Consider the following 16,325-nt stretch of genomic DNA (forward strand, 5'->3'; position numbering starts at 1 on the left):
TTTAGGATAGTGGGGACTTTTTTTTTTTACTACTACCAGACACTTGATGATGACTGCACCATTCTTCGCACCCCCTGCAGCATATGGAAGTTCCCAAGCCAGGGGTGGGAATTGAACCCAGCTGTGACACAGCCACAGCAGTGACAACTCTGGATATTTACACACTGAGCCATCAGGGATCTCCAGACAGCACCATTCTTCATATGACTCCATGCGTTGAAGAAAGGTCATTAAGAATATTGATGCTCTATAAGACATTAGTGCCCATTCATTTAATTACCAAAAAAACCCAACAACCAAGAGGTTGAGAATGGATTTTGTGATCAAAGTAACTCTGGATGCTGGAAATATTATTTCATCATCCAGAGTGGAGAGTAAGACGCTGTTAATCATCTGTTTATCAGATATTATGCTGCTTTTTCTTCTTTACCACTTAAGGTACGTGATGCAAGGAGGGGTGGTTCTCTTTGAAGCCTACAGGTTTAACTTGCTTGTACAGTTTCTCCTTAACATCAGCAGGATGACAAATTATGGCTATATACATATTACTCACAAAAAGAATGTCCTTCTCTTTGCCTCTCCACGCCATCTCCACACTCTCACTGAATTCTTCAAAGACAAGTTACAATAATAGATCTATTTTAATTTGAAGACATATTTCTGGAATTGTCCCTGGCACCTAGGATAATCTGAGGTAAATGACCATCTCTCACAGCTCTCCTCTTAACTAAGTAAAAAGCAAGCATAGTTTACAAGAACTTCAGAAATAACTTTACTAGGATTTATAAGGAACTTTTATAAAAGTATTTGCCCTACTTAAATGGATGAGACGTTTTAGGCATCTGGGAGTTCCCACTGTGGCTCAGTGAGTTAAGAACCCAACTAGTATCCATGAAGATGTGGTTTCAATCCCTGGCCTCAATCAGTGGGTTAAGGATTTGCCATTACTGTGAGCTGTGATGTAGGCCAGCATCTACAGCTCTGATTGGACCCCTAGCCTGGAAACTTCCATATGCCACAGGTGCAGCCATAAAAAGACCAAAAAAAGTAGAAAAAGAAGGAGAAGAAGAAGAAGAAAAAGAAGACATTTTAGGCTTCTGTTGTCAATTCAGTTACTGGGACCTTCTAGAGCAGTGCATCGCAGAAGTTCTGGCATCTTTAGAACTTCCATCCAAATACCGTGATAACCATAAGATACACTAGCAAGATCTCAGGGTTCATTTTTGCTGTGACCACAGCACAGCGCCCAGGCTTAATGTGTCTCTACTTTCTTTGACATGACGTTTTTTCCAGACCAACCAATCAACACTGATAAAAAGATGATTTTAAAGTGGTTACTCACATATGAGATCATCACACTGGTGTCCTGCCATGGGTTATTACACTGTTCTGTTCACAGCATACTCCAGAAAACAACTCCAGCTACAGGGCTAACACTTGCAGCTAGGGAGGCGGTCACAATGACAAAAGTCTAAGAAGATAGCTGAGTCATCCTGGGTGGAATAAATTAAGTCCCTGCTCAGCACTAGAACAGAGATGATGCTGTCTCTGAGTGCCCAACCTCATTAACAAACATCTAAACCAGGACTAAAAGGTAGGGAAGGAACACTCGGATGCCTGGTAAGATGGTACATTGGTAAAAGCCACTGTGGGAATCTGTTTGGATTTAGCTGCTACTTAGCTGAGCCTTTACACCGAGACGTACAGAAATGTGCATGGTAGTGTTATTTGTAATAGCCCCCAAATGGAAAGAACTCAAATATTTGAAACACTAGAATGAATTTTTTTGCATAGTATATTCATACGATGGAATGAATGGCTTCATTCATTTCCACAGTGAAAATGAAAGAACTATGGTTACTTGCAACCACTTGGGTGACTTTCATAAACAGAATATTGAGGAAAGAGTCTGCACAGAGACTAAAAATGTGAATATTCTACTTATTTAAAATTCAAAAAGAGGTGAAACTCATCGATGATGTTAGAAGCCAAGACAATAGTTTCTTTGGGGAAGGAGAGAAAGAGGAGTGTTGGGAAGGGAATGAGGGGTTACAGAGAGTCGGCAAAGCTTTCTATCTGGAAGATGATTATATGGCTGTTTTCATGTTGTAATATTTCACCAGGCTGTACACACAGGATCTGTGTGTTCTTTCTTTGTAGTGTTAGTTTTTACTTTGGAATGATTGTATAAAATATATATGTATAAGCATTAGTGAAAGAACTATGAAATATCTTAAGTGTCCCCTGGGGGGAAAAGTAGTAGGTGGTTCAATGAAATCCTACATCTATTACCAATCCTAGTTTATAGAAAAGTCCTCTTATTATTTCAATTAGTTAGGGGCTCTCTAGCTTGTTATTTTGTCCATTTAAACCTGTCAGCTGAGTGCAGCTAGAGTTGGTGAGTTCAGCAATTAAGGAAGTGGATTTTGAAGGAACTACACAATAACTTTTGATCTTCCATTTTACAAGGTTACACTAACAACCACGAGGGTGGTAAGTGATAAGAAATATCTTCCGGCTCCTTTTGGAGACTGCATGGTGGGGTGGGAGAGGGGTAGAATTTGGAGCCAAAGGAAACGGAATTTGAACATTAGCTCTGCTATCCACTAGTTGTATGATCTTGAGTGAGTCGCTTACTTTCTCCTTCTCATCTTTCTTTCTCTCTTCCTTTCTCCCTTTAGTTCTTTCTCTCTTTTATGGTCGCACTTCCAGCACGTGGAGGTTTCCAGGCTAGGGGTCTAATTGGAGCTGCAGCTGCAGACTACACCACAGCCATGGTAAAACCAGATCAGAGCTGCTTCTGGGACCTACACCACAGCTTGCGGCAATGCCAGATCCTTAACCCCCTGAGGGAGACCAAGGATCGAACCTGCACCCTCACAGAGACAACTTCTGTCCTTAAGCAGCTGAACCACAACAGGAACTCCTGTTTCCTCATCTTTAAAAAAGGATCATAATCCCTTTAAAAGGGGACTATATAACATATGTACATATGTATATTACATGTATAAATATAGCACCTATCATCCAGTGAATGAGAACTATTATTATAAATAGAATTACCTATTTGCTAACAAAGTAAATAAATTGAATATCAAATATTAGTTTTGTTATGTTTTGTTTTGGTTTTTTTGGGGGGGTTGCTTTTTAGGGCTGCACCCACAGCAGGCTTATGAAGTTCCCAGGCTAGGAGTCGAATTGGAGCTACAGCTGCCAACCTATGCCATAGCCACACCAGATCCAAGCCGTGTCTGCAACCTATGTCAAAGCTCACAGCAATGCCGAATCCTTAATACACTGAGCAAGGCCAGGGACTGAACCTGCATCCTCATGGATACTATTCAGATTTGTTACTGCTGAGCCACAACAGAAACTCCGTAAGTTATATTTTATTCTCAAAGTTTTTACCACATGTTAAAAATGTTCCAAAAGCACAATCTTAGGCCCCAGCATATAACAGGTCTATGTCATAATGTCTGAGGTTGGTGTTTCTGTGGCCTCAAATGCTTTCTTCAGAATCTAAGTAACCAATACACCTCTAGGCTTACTGGGTACTACAGTCCCCAGTCCTCAGATGAGGACTTCAGACCCCTGCAATGACTTGCACGTGAACCTTTCACAGAATGCCTCTAGGAAAAGGAGCAGTGGAGAAGAGGGCAGGACATGAGCATTAGAGGGGCAAAAGGAGCATTATGGTTAACATAGGGAGGGACAGGAAAGAAAATATGCAATTCTTGCATATTGATCTAATCCACTGAAAGGAACTTGTGGTATAGGAATTCCGGGCATGGTATTGGACAGGTAAGCTTGCACACCAACTGTACAACCACCAATACACAGCGTAATCATACTATCTTAAACATTTAGGTTCTTTTTTAGTGTTTTGTTTTGTTCTGTTTTGTTTTGTTTGTCTTTTTGCCTTTTCTAGGGCTGCTTCTGCGGCATATGGAGATTCCCAGGCTAGGGGTCTAATCAGAGCCATAGTCACCGGCCTACGCCAGAGCCACAGCAATGCGGGATCTGAGCCACGTCTGCAACCTACACCACAGCTCAAGGCAACGCCGGATCCTTAACCCACTGAGCAAGGCCAGGGATCAAACCCACAATCTCTTGTTTCCTAGTCGGATTCGTTAACCACTGCGCCACGATGGGAACTCCTCTTTTTTAGTTTTTTTTTTTTGTTTGTTTGTTTTTTTTAATTTTCTTGTCTTTTTAGGGCCACACCTGCAGCATATGGAGGTTCCCAGGCTAGGAGTTGAATTGGAGATACAGCTGCCGGCCTACGCCACTGCCATAGCCACAGCAACACCAGATCCAAGCCACAGCTGCAACTTATACTGCAGTTCACAGCAATGCGAGATCCTTTACCCACTAAGGGAGGCCAGGGATCGAACCCACTTCCTCAAGGATACTAGTTGGCCTCATTACCACTGAACCACAATGGGAATTCTCTGTTGTTTGCTTTTTACATCTTCAAAAAAACCTATATGGGTCTAAAATTCCTTTTGGGGGTGTGGAGAGTTGTAGAATTAGTACAGCCCAATTTCCTTCCTGTAAGCCCCAAGTAGATTGGAAATGATGTCACCTGTCTCAGGTGCTTTGAATTCCATTCAGATCTCTCCTTATAACGACCAGAGATCTTTACAAACAAACAAACTTTGAGTTTATTCTTGTCCAGTAGCCAGAAAGCTAAAGAATCGCTGTCCCCAACTTGTCTCTGAAACTCCACCCACCTCCACATTTTTTGACCTAAAAGTATTGGTTCTGACATAATTTAATTAAGCATGTGTGGAACTGCAGGGTTTCAGAGTCTGAAATTGATATAATTAAAGTGAAATGCAAAGTGTGGACCTCTGATACCGTTTTTTAATGTCACACTCCATCACTTCTGTTTAATATCAAATCACAAGAGATATTTTTCATCTGTTAATTGCATTTTACATGCCCTTCATCGTTGGCCTCGAAGCAATTAAATTTGAGAAAAAATTACTGAAGCAAGAAATAAGGTCCAAAATAATCAAGTTCACTAAAGTTGCTTTCACTCAATAAAGTCTCTAGCAGATGAATTACCGTACTCTCTTTCTACTATATAGCTATTGCACTCTCAAAAATGCTTAGATTTAAAAAAGAGGGATCTAGAGAAAGATTTTTATTTTCAGAATATTTGTGGAAACCTAACAAAAAGAAAGCTGCATATGTATAATACTACGTTATAGAAATCATTCTTTTTTTTTTATGGCCTCACCAGCAGATAGGCAAGTTCCTGGGCCAGGGATCGAACCTGTGCCCCTGCAGCAACCCAAGCCACTACAGTGGGATTCTTAACCTACTGCACCACAGAAGGAACTCTTAGAAGTTCAATATTCCAAGGTTAAAGACTTTGAGCTCTTTTTCTCTCTTCTTACACCATTCTCAGTGATTTCCTCCACTTCAGCCTGCAGACACCATTTGTACAGAACAGCTCCCACATTTATATCTCCTCCTTAGAATTCTGTCCTGAACTCTGGACTCAAATATAAAACAGTGTCCTCTATGACTTCACTTGGTCCTCTACTGGGATCTCACAGTTAACTCATCCAGATAAAACCTCTGATCCTTGCTACCTCCCACAGACTAATCCCAGCCTTCTCCATCAAGCCAGTGATAACATCATGCTTCTTATAGCTCAGGGCAAAAAAAATTAGAGTCAGTTTACCCATCCCCTGCCCCTTTCTCTCTTGCACCCTAAAATCAATTGATTAATCACCAAGTCTCATTCGCTCTACTATCAAAATATATCCAGAATGCAACTACTGGTCTCCACCTCCACTACAATTCACCTGGCCTGAGCCACCATCATTTCTTGCCTAAATAAGCCTTCTGTTTCTGTTCTTCCTCTTTAGTTATTTTTCCCAACGGAAGCATAAGTGATATCATTAAAAAATATACATCAGATCAAGTCATTGCTCCACTGAAATCCCTCCAGCAGCTTCTTGTCTTACTATTAGTGAAAGCCAAAGTCACTTTCAATGGTCTCTGTTACCTCCTTGACGTCACCCCTGCTGGAAACACTGGACTTCCTGCCATTTTTCCAGTGTTCCAGGCATGTTCCAACCCCAGGGCATTTGCACTTACTATTCCTGCTGTTCCTTGCCATTCTGCCTGGAACATTTGTTTCCCATATACTGTTGCTCTTTCACCTGCATCTGGTCTTTGTGCAAATGTTATCTTCTCAGTGAGGCCTTTATCACACTATTTAAAACTGAAAGCCCCTAACTCTGACATTCTCTGTCTTGCTCTGCAGCATTACTTTTCTCCATATCACCATCTAACAGTAAATATTTTATGTATTAGTTTATTTTTTATCCCTCCCACTAGGATCTAAGTTTCATCGAAAATGCACCATTTCAGGCATTCCTGTTGTGGTGGAGCAGAAGTGAACCCGATTAGGAACCATGAGGTTTTGGATTCGATCCCTGGTCTCAATCAGTGGGCTAAGGATCCAGTGTTGCCATGACCTGTGGTATAGGTTACAGACACAGCTTAGATCCTGCATTGCTGTGGCTGTGGTATAGGCTGGCAGCTGTAGCTCCTATTAGACCCCTAGCCTGGGAAATTCCATATGCTGTGGGTGCAGCCCTAAAAAGCAAAAAAAAAAAAAAAAAAAAAAAAAAATCACTACTCCAATCTCAGTGCCAGGCACTGTCATCATCTAATAAATACTCCAAAAATATTGGCTATTATATTCCGCAGCCTGTAGCCCAGAGTAGAGAACACATTAGGTCTTTGACAAATGCGAATAAACTCAGGTTATTCATTTGTGATTAAATATATTTTTTATCATATATCTAAGCTATTCCTAAGATCTCTCTAAAGAGAACTCCAGTCTCTGTTCTATCTGTACCTACCTGTCTCTTCCAAATCTTAAACTGGCAGTATCAACAGCCTCTTGTTTATCCCATCGTAGATGGTGTAGCACCTTCAACTCAGTCTAAACGTAAACACATCTCTGAACACTCACTACTCAAGCTCAATTAGCTTTCCAAATTTTTTTATTGTTGTTCAGACCTTATCATCTCTCAGTCACAGACATTTTTGTATCCACCGACATCTGTATCCCTATTTCCAATAATTATCAAATCCTGAGAGTCTAACTACACAATGTTTCACTAGTTACTCTTTCTCTTTTATTCCCACAGCTATCACTGTCATCAGACCTCCACTTTTTTTTTTCTTTTTTCATCAGACCTGCACTTTTTTTTCTTTCTTGGCCACCCCAAGGCAGATGGAGTTCCAGGAAAGGGATCAGATCCAAGCCGCAGGTACGACCTACACCACAGCGGCAGCAACGCCAGATCCTTAACCCACTGTGCTGGGCCTGGGATCGAGTCTACATCCCGTTGATCCCTTTGTGCCACAGGGGGATCAGTGCCATTGATCCCATTGTGCCACAGGTGGAAATCCCACTCTCTCTTTATTCCATCAGTCCAATCCATCTAGTCCTACATCCTGAGCTTCACACATCAGCAAACATTTATTGAATCCCCACTGCACTAAGTACTTGACCCATATTGTACAAAATGAGCCATAAAATGTTTTTCTTAATCAGGGAAAATGTCTCTTGGTAGGACAAATTACTACAATATCTTTTGTTCCTATTCTTTGACTGTAGTATTAACCGGATAGATAGAGCCAAGTCCTGAATCTGTGCCAGTCAAAACCCATTTAAGGAGTTCCTGCTGTGGCACAGAAGGGTAAGGATCCAGTATTGCTGCAGCTGTGACCTGGGTTCAATCCCTGACCTGGGAATTTCCATTTGTGGCGGGTGCGGCCAGAAAACCACAAAACAACAACAACAACAACAACAACAACAAAAACTACTTAAATTTCCTGGAGCTAAAGGCAAGGAACTAATATAGTCCACTTGCCATCTGTGCGGGTCCCTCACCCCCGGGAATATTTTCTGTTGTGGTTTGTATACACTGTCTCCTGCCGATAAACTTGACAATTAAATTAGGAGTTCTCCCTTCTTCTACTTCTACAGCAATGACATCATCCATCTCAGTGCTACATGGCTCAGTTCCTCCTGCGACCTCTTCATATCATGTACCCAAAAGTCCACCTCTAGTAAATGCACAAAAGCATCTATCAGTTGGTCTCAGCTCCTCTCCGATCTTGGTAAGGGAGCATATTCTAAATAATTAGATTTATTTACATGCTTTTGTTAACAATCCTTCTCCCCAGAAGCGTGTTTAATGAGAACGGGATCTGTGTTTTAGTAGTCCCTTGTATTGCCAACATTGTTTGACTATGTCAGAGGATCTGTGAATGTTGAAAGCAGTTGAATAGAAGGGCTTACAGGTTACACCCAGTTCGAATATATTATACAACTAGAAAGAGAGGCGTTAGAAAGAGAGGTACATAACATAGAGAGTGGGAACTATACATCCCAATAATAACAGTTTACTCAGGAATAAGTTAAGGGGTCGTTCTTTCTTCGATTCAGCCAATGAGGAAAAATTCCCTTGATTTTTAAGGATTGGGATTATAACACCAGCTCCCTCTGTTGGTCATTTTAGAAATGACATGACACTTGAACCGAGCAGCCACAAAAATAGAAAGACCCCCCTCCCAAAGTGAAATACCAATTAAACTAGGAGTTCCCATCCTGGCGCAGTGGTTAACCTATCCGACTAGGAACCATGAGGGAGCGGGTTCGATCCCTGGCCTTGCTCAGTGGGTTAACGATCTGGTGTTGCCCTGAGCTGTGGTGTAGGTCGCAGACGTGGCTCGGATCCCGCGTGGCTGTGGCTGTGGCTGTGGCCGGTGGCTACAGCTCTGATTAGACCCCTAGCCTGGGAACCTCCTTATGCCGCGGAAAGTGGCCCTAGAAAAGACAAAAAAAAAAAAAGTTAAACTAGAATAAACCAATAAAAGACACATTTGAAATTTTATTTAGCCAAGACTGCTATTATAAATATATAAGAAATAAAAAAGTGATATAGTAGTAAGTGGCAATTCATACAGTCTCTGTCCCAGTTGATTATTATTATTATCAACAAATATATACCGTGTTTAGGGGTTCGATGATAGTGGAGTCTAATATAAACGTGATTTCAGGCTTTTTGAAGATAGTGGTTATCGAGTTTTAATCTGCCTAAGGAAAATTTGGACAAGTGGTTGGAAAGCTTTGGTACGCCTGGGAAATCACCTGGAAGGCTTGATAAAACGAGGCTTGTTGGGTCCGACTGGCAGAATTTCTGTTCCAGGAGGTCTGCAGTAGAGCTGAGAATTTGCATTTACCATATTCTGAGAACCACTCTCTTGTGGGTCTTGCAATTACCTGATCTACAATATTAGCATCACCTGGGAGATCTGAGAACCTGAGACTCTCAGGCCCATCACAGACCTACTAAAATGTTTCTCAAATGATTCCTGAATGATTCGAACACACATTCAAAACTGAGAGGCATTAGCTTAGAGCCGGGGTGGCAAACTTTTTCAGTCAAGGACTGGATAGTAAACATTTTAAGTTTTATGGGCTGGTGCACTCAACTCTTCCATCTTTAGCACAAAAGCAGCCAGGGACTGAGAATAGCATTGTGTCAATAAAACTTTACTTACACAAACAGGCAGGGGGCTGGATCTGGTCCACTGTTGATAGTTCACTGACCTCTGGCTTAGTACATGTATGTGGTTTGTGGTTTGTTTTGCGTGCATGTGTGTGTGTGTTTTAAGTTGTTTTACCTCCCACAGATTCTGTTTCTGTGTTTATAGGGTTGGACCTGCTATTTGTATTTTTAACAGGCACCCTAAGAAATTTTGATTCATGTGGTCAGCACGCCACAATTTGAGAAGCACATTCAGCCATCATTGTCTCTTGCAATATCTAATTATTTTATTAGATACTTATGGTTTTCTTGTAAGTAACTTGTAACAAGAAAAATTAAAAGTTCTGATCCAGAGTTCCTGTCATGGCTCAGCAGAAGTGAATCTGACTGGCATCCATGAGGATAGAGGTTCAATCCCTGGCCTTGCTCAATGGGATCGGGTTGAGGATCCAGCGTCGCTGTAGCTCTGGTGTAGACCGGCGCCTACAGCTCCGATTCAACCCCTAGCCTGGGAACTTCCATATGCCGAGTGTGAGGCCCTAAAAATACAAAAAAAAAAAAAAAAAAGTTCTGTTCCGTTATTCCTTTCAGCAACACCTCCCATGGTTCTTCCAAATGTTTCCCTCACAGAATTGGCCTAATACTAACTTGTATGTATTTTTCCCCCAGCCAAGAAAACTGAGCATTAGAAGGAAACTTGGCTCCTGGAAGAGTTGCCACTGCACATATTTTCCCATAAGAAAAGAGGACAAACTACAGGCACATTTAAGTGGAAACTCATTACAGAAGGAAATTAGAAGCCACGAGAAGTATTCATCCTTCTCCTTTATTGCTTCTCTAATTTTTTCAAACCCAAACTCAACTGCCATAGCAAAACTCTTCAGGGAATAGTTTTATGATTAAAGCCAAAAAAAAAAAAAAGATTGTATATTTACTTTCTCTCAATCCTGTATCAAGCGGAGAAAAGGAGGGAGAACAAAGCCGGCTGTGAAATGGACTTTGTTTTCTTTCTCTAAATGGCTAGTTGTTTCTTTTATACAAGTAAATTGGAATTTTCTCTGTCATCGCAATAATTCCCATCCCTTCTCATCTTCCCACTCCCTTCTCCCAAAGACATTAGCTCTAAAATGTCTATGCATTTTTTTTTTTTTTTTTTTTTTGGCCACATCTGGGGCATGTGGAAATTCCTGGGCCAGGGATCAGATCTAAGCTGCACCTGTGGCCTGAGCTGACACAGAGACAATACCAGATCCTTTAACCCACTGTGCCACAGTGGGAACTCCTCTATGTACTTTTCTGATGCCATTCTTGTTATTTTTCTTATAAGAATTCTAAGAAGCAATATATAAAAAAAGTAACTGTTAAGAAACAGAGATGACTAATATAAACATGTTTTTAACACTTTTTTCAAAGATGCGTTTTTCTCAAAGTGTGTAAAAAAATGTTTAGATTTTTCTTACCCATTTATTTTCTAGCTGCTCCAAAGTGTAGCTTTAAATTGTCGGGTTCTTGAGGGTTACTTTATTTTTTTTTTTACAATTTTTTCCTAATTATTAAAATACTATTTAAAAATTTAAATACAGGAGTTCCCGTCGTGGCGCAGTGGTTAACGAATCCGACTAGGAACCATGAGGTTGCGTGTGGGTTCAATCCCTGCCCTTGCTCAGTGGTTTAACGACCTGGCATTGCCATGAGCTGTGGTGTAGGTCACAGTCGCGGCTCGGATCCAGCGTTGCTGTGGCTCTGGCCGTAGACGGGTGGCTACAGCTCCGATTCGACCCCTAGCCTGGGGACTTCCATATGCCATGGGAGCGGCCCAATAAATGGCAAAAAGACAAAAAAAAAAAAAAATTAAATACAGCGGAGTTCCCGTTGTGTCTCAGTGGTTAACGAATCCGACTAGGAACCATAAGTTTGCGGGTTCGATCCCTGGCCTTGCTCAGTGGGTTAAGGATCAGGCGTTGCTGTGAGCTGTGGTGTAGGTTGCTGACGCGACTCGGATCCCGCATTGCTGTGGCTCTGGCGGTAGACCAGTGGCTACAGCTCCGATTCAACCCCTAGCCTGGGAACCTCCATGTGCCATGGAAGCAGCCCAAGAAATGGCAAAAAGACAAAAAAAAAAAATTAAATACAGCTAAATAATGAAAGATATCATGTATGACACCCCTACTCAAAGACAGTGTCTACTAACATTAAAAAAACAAGTTGAGATAAAATTTACACAAGAAATTAACTATTCTTAAAACTTTTTATCGAAGCATAGTAGATGTATATTATGTAAGTTATAGGTGTACACATAGACTCAATTTTTAGAGGTTATACTCCAATTATAATTATTATAAAATTATCCCTATTCCTCTAGCCCATGGCCCCTGACAACCACCAATCTGTGTTCTATTCTGGATACTTCATATCAGTGGAATCATACAATATGTGTTCCTGTGTGTCTGGATTCTTGCACTTAGCATATTTTTTTAAATTATGCAAATTAAAGCATGTATCACTAATTAATTCTTTTTGACTGAATAATATTCTGTTGTATGAAAATAAGACATCTGTTCATCCATTCATCCATGGATCAGATGTTTCCATCTTTGGTTATTGGGAGATACTGCTTCAATGAATGTCGTGTATATGTACTTGTTTGAGTATTTTTTTTTAATTCTTTTTAAGTATATATCTAGCAGTGGAATTGGTAATTCTATGTTTAACTTTTTGAGGAACTACCAACCTGTTTTTCATAGTGGCTGTATCATTTTAAATTCCCACAAGCAGTGTATAAGTGTTCCCATTTCTTCACATCCCTGCTAATACTTATTGTTTTGCTTTTTTTTTTTTTTTTTTTTCTTTTTAGGGCCACACACCTGGCATACAGAGATTCCCAGGCTAGGGGTCAAATTGGAGCTACAGCTTCTGACCTACACCACAGGTACAGCAACACAAGATCTGAGCCTCTGCGACCTACACCACACTCACGGCAACGCCAGATTCTTAACCCACTGAGCCAGGCCAGGGATCGAACCAGCAACCTCATGGTTCCTAGTCGGATTTGTTTCTGCTGAGCTATGATGGGAACTCCTGTTTTGCATTTTTAAAAAATTATAGCCATCCTTGTGTGTGTGAAGTGGTACTTAACTGTGGTTTTTGATTTGTGTTTCCCTAGTCACCAATAGTGTTGAGCATCTCTTCATGTGTTTGCTAGTCATTTTTATATCTGCTTTGGAGAAATGTTTATTCATGTCCTTTGCTCATTTTTTAAAAATATTGTTTGTCTTTTTTGTTGTCAAAACATAAGATTTCTTTGTGTACTCTGGGCACTAGGCCCCTATCAGATACATGATTTGCAAATATTTTCTCTTTTATTTATTTATTTACTTATTTGCCACACCTGTGGCATGAGGAAGTTCCTGGGCCAGGGATCAAGCCCATTTCACAGCACTGGCCCAAGCCACAGCTGTGACAATGCCTGATCTTTAACTGCTAGGCCATCAGGGCACTCCCTAGATTGTCTTTTTTAATGCCTTGATAATGTCCTTTGATGCACAAAGGTTTTTAATTTTGGAAGACAGCTACACTCACCACTGTGCCACCAATACCAGTTTTTAATTTTGATAAAAACTAATGTTTATTTATTTATTTATTTATTTATTTGCAGCTAATGCTTTGGGGGTCATATCTAAGAAACTATTGCCTAATACAAGTTCATGAAAATTTACCCTCACTTTTTGCCTAAGGGTCTTATGATTTTAGCTCATATTTAAGCTGTGCATCCATTTTCAGTGGATTTTTGTATATGAAGTGAAGCAAGGGTCCAAATTCATTCATTTGTATGAGGACATCCAGTTTTCACAGCACTATTTGTTGAAGGGGCTATGCTTTCCCCCACTGAATGGTCTTGGAATCCTTCTTGAAAAGAAATTGGCCATAAACATATAAGTTCATTTCCAAACTCTCAGTTCTATTCCACTGGTCTATATGTCTATCCTTATGTCAATATCTTACTGTTTTGATTGTTGGAACTCTGCAGTAAGTTTTGAATCTGGGAAGTGTGAGTCTTCCAACTTTGTTTTTTTTTTTTTAAGATTAATTTGGTTACTTGGAGCTGCGATTCCATATGATTTTGAGGATTTGCTTTTCTGTTTCTGCAAAAAATAACATTGGAATTTTGATAGATGTTGCATTGAATCTGTAGATTTCTTTGGGTAGTATGGATAGCTTAACAATGTTAGGTCTTCTAATCCAAAGACACAAGCTGTCCCTCAATTTATTTAGATCTTTTTTTAAAAAAATAGTAAGATTTTATAGTTTTCGGTGTGGTTATCTATATAAGATCAATTTCTGGAAATAAACTATATTGGGTTAGAGAGTATATAAAATTCCAAAATACATCACCAAATTTTCATTTAGAAACATTTGCCAAATTAGACTTTCATTTAGTCTTTATCAACTTGGGGGGTAAACAACTGTATTGCTTTAATTATCACTTTTTTTTTTTTTCCCCTCTTGGTAATATCAGTACTTTTTCATGAGCTTCTTGGTCACTTATAATTCTTTGTCAGGAAATTTTATGTGTAAACATGTCTCAGTAGTGATTGACTTTATAAATTAGATTTACAGAATTTATATATCTAGTTGCCATAAACTAATATGAATACAAGTGAGAACATTATTGTGATTATTGTTATGTCAGTGGTATTATTTCACATAATATCCTTACTTATCTACAATAAAGCATAATAATCTTAAAGCCTCTTCCTTTTACTTTTGTGCATAGTTAATAAACTGGAATATCTGAGAAGAGGGAATAATGTGGCTTGTCTTTTACTATATATTCTGCCTTGAACTATAGCTCCACAGTTAAACAGTATGACTTTAGTGAGATGAATAAATATCTTTGGTACCAGGAACCCCATGTTCCTACTTAAAATAGATCTGCAATTGAAGTTTATAGAATTAAAAAAAAAAAAACAAAAACCAAAGACCATAGCTTTACAGAGGAGGAAGCTGTGGTTCAGTCTGATGATAGAGTTTAACAGAGGTGACAATGAGTCAGGGACAGGACCCAAGATATCGCCTTTCTTCCAACAGGCTAAAGTTATGTACTCTATAGCCAACAGAACAGTGAAACAGCTTCAAGCCCATGTGCTCCCTCTGCAGGTCTCAGAGGCTAAATATAGCTGCCACAATCCAGTCATTAGAACATGTAGAGGGGAAAAAATAGGGACCATTTCAGCTTTGCTAAATGCGTTTTTCTTGCCATACAGAGCCCCAACCTAAAGCTAGGCAGGTATTTCAGGTTCATCAGGACAAACTCTCCCTTCTTCCAAATCTTTTATTTATTTTTACTTATATTAATATAGCAATTAAAGAAAACAGGATCTGTAGTAATTAAGAGCCTGAGTCCTAGATTCAGAATTTCTGAGCTCAACTCTGGCTCCATCTTTTGCTAACTACAGATGCTTTCAAGCAACTGTTTCACCCATAGAGTGGAGGTAATAATAGTCATCATATCCACAATTAATAGGATAGTTGCAGAAATAAAAAAGACATAATGCATGAAAAGTACTTAATATAATGATTAATATAAGACATGGTAAGGACAAATGGCTGTAAGTGCTCTTTAAAATAGTAAACAATTGCAGAATGTGTACAGTATGCAGCTAGTTTAACTAATCTCACTTGTAGGGGAAAATGGACTCCTTCTAATTTTGCAACACGTTTTTGTTTTGCTTGAATTCCTTGTAGTTGGAGCATTTTAAAGACACGTGAGGGAGTTCCCATCGTGGCGCAGTGGTTAACGAATCCGACTAGGAACCATTAGGTTGAGGGTTCGATCCCTGCCCTTGCTCAGTGGTTTAAGGATCCGGCATTGCCGTGAGCTGTGGTGTAGGTCGCAGACACGGCTCGGATCCTGCGTTGCTGTGGCTCTGGCATAGGCTGGCGGCGATACTCTGATTCGACCCCTAGCCTGGGAACCGCCATATGCCGCGGGGAGAGGCCCTAGAAAAGACCAAAAAAATAAATAAATAAAATGAAAAGACATATGAACATTTCCACCCCTATTACCCCTATTGGACAAAGACTGATATAGGCAATTGTGCAAGGCCAATGGGAGAAAACCATATCTTTCTGGACCCCACTTTGGTACCCTCCCCATCTTTAAGGGATAAAAACCCCTATAAGACAATAGAGAGGGGTGCTCTTCTCCCCACTCCCAGCTATCCTGGGAGCTTTGGGCTTTCCTGTAATAAAGACTTTGCTTGCCTCTAAATAAATAGATAAGTGCACATGAGACCTGGATTTTTCTTTAACAACAAGTAAGTATCTTTAACAACTCTGGATGTGGAATAATGCACTCATTCTAAAGTTATTTAAGGAGGTCCTGTTGTGGTTCAGCAGTAACAAAACCCAACTAGTATCCATGAAGATGCAGGTTCAATCCCTGGCCCCACTCAGTGGGTTAAGGATCCAGCATTGCCGTGAGCTGTGGTGTAGGTTGCAGACGTGGCTCGGATCTGGCACTGCTGTGGCTGTGGTGTAGGCTGGCAGCTACAGCTCCAATTCGACCCCTAACCTGGGAAATTCAATATGCTGGGCATATGACCCTAAAAAGACATAAATAAATAAATAAATAAATAAAGTTATTTAAGACTTAGAGCATGGGAACAATATTTTAAGAATCTAAAGCATATTTTTGAAGACTTAGAAGAAAACTTTAATTATAAATTTATTAAA

This window comes from Sus scrofa, chromosome 4 (assembly GCF_054392235.1).
Source record: "Sus scrofa isolate SSC_HxYL_T2T_F1_AM1 chromosome 4, Sscrofa_HxYL_maternal_Yorkshire_Landrace_v2.0, whole genome shotgun sequence".
Lineage (NCBI taxonomy): Eukaryota > Metazoa > Chordata > Mammalia > Artiodactyla > Suidae > Sus > Sus scrofa.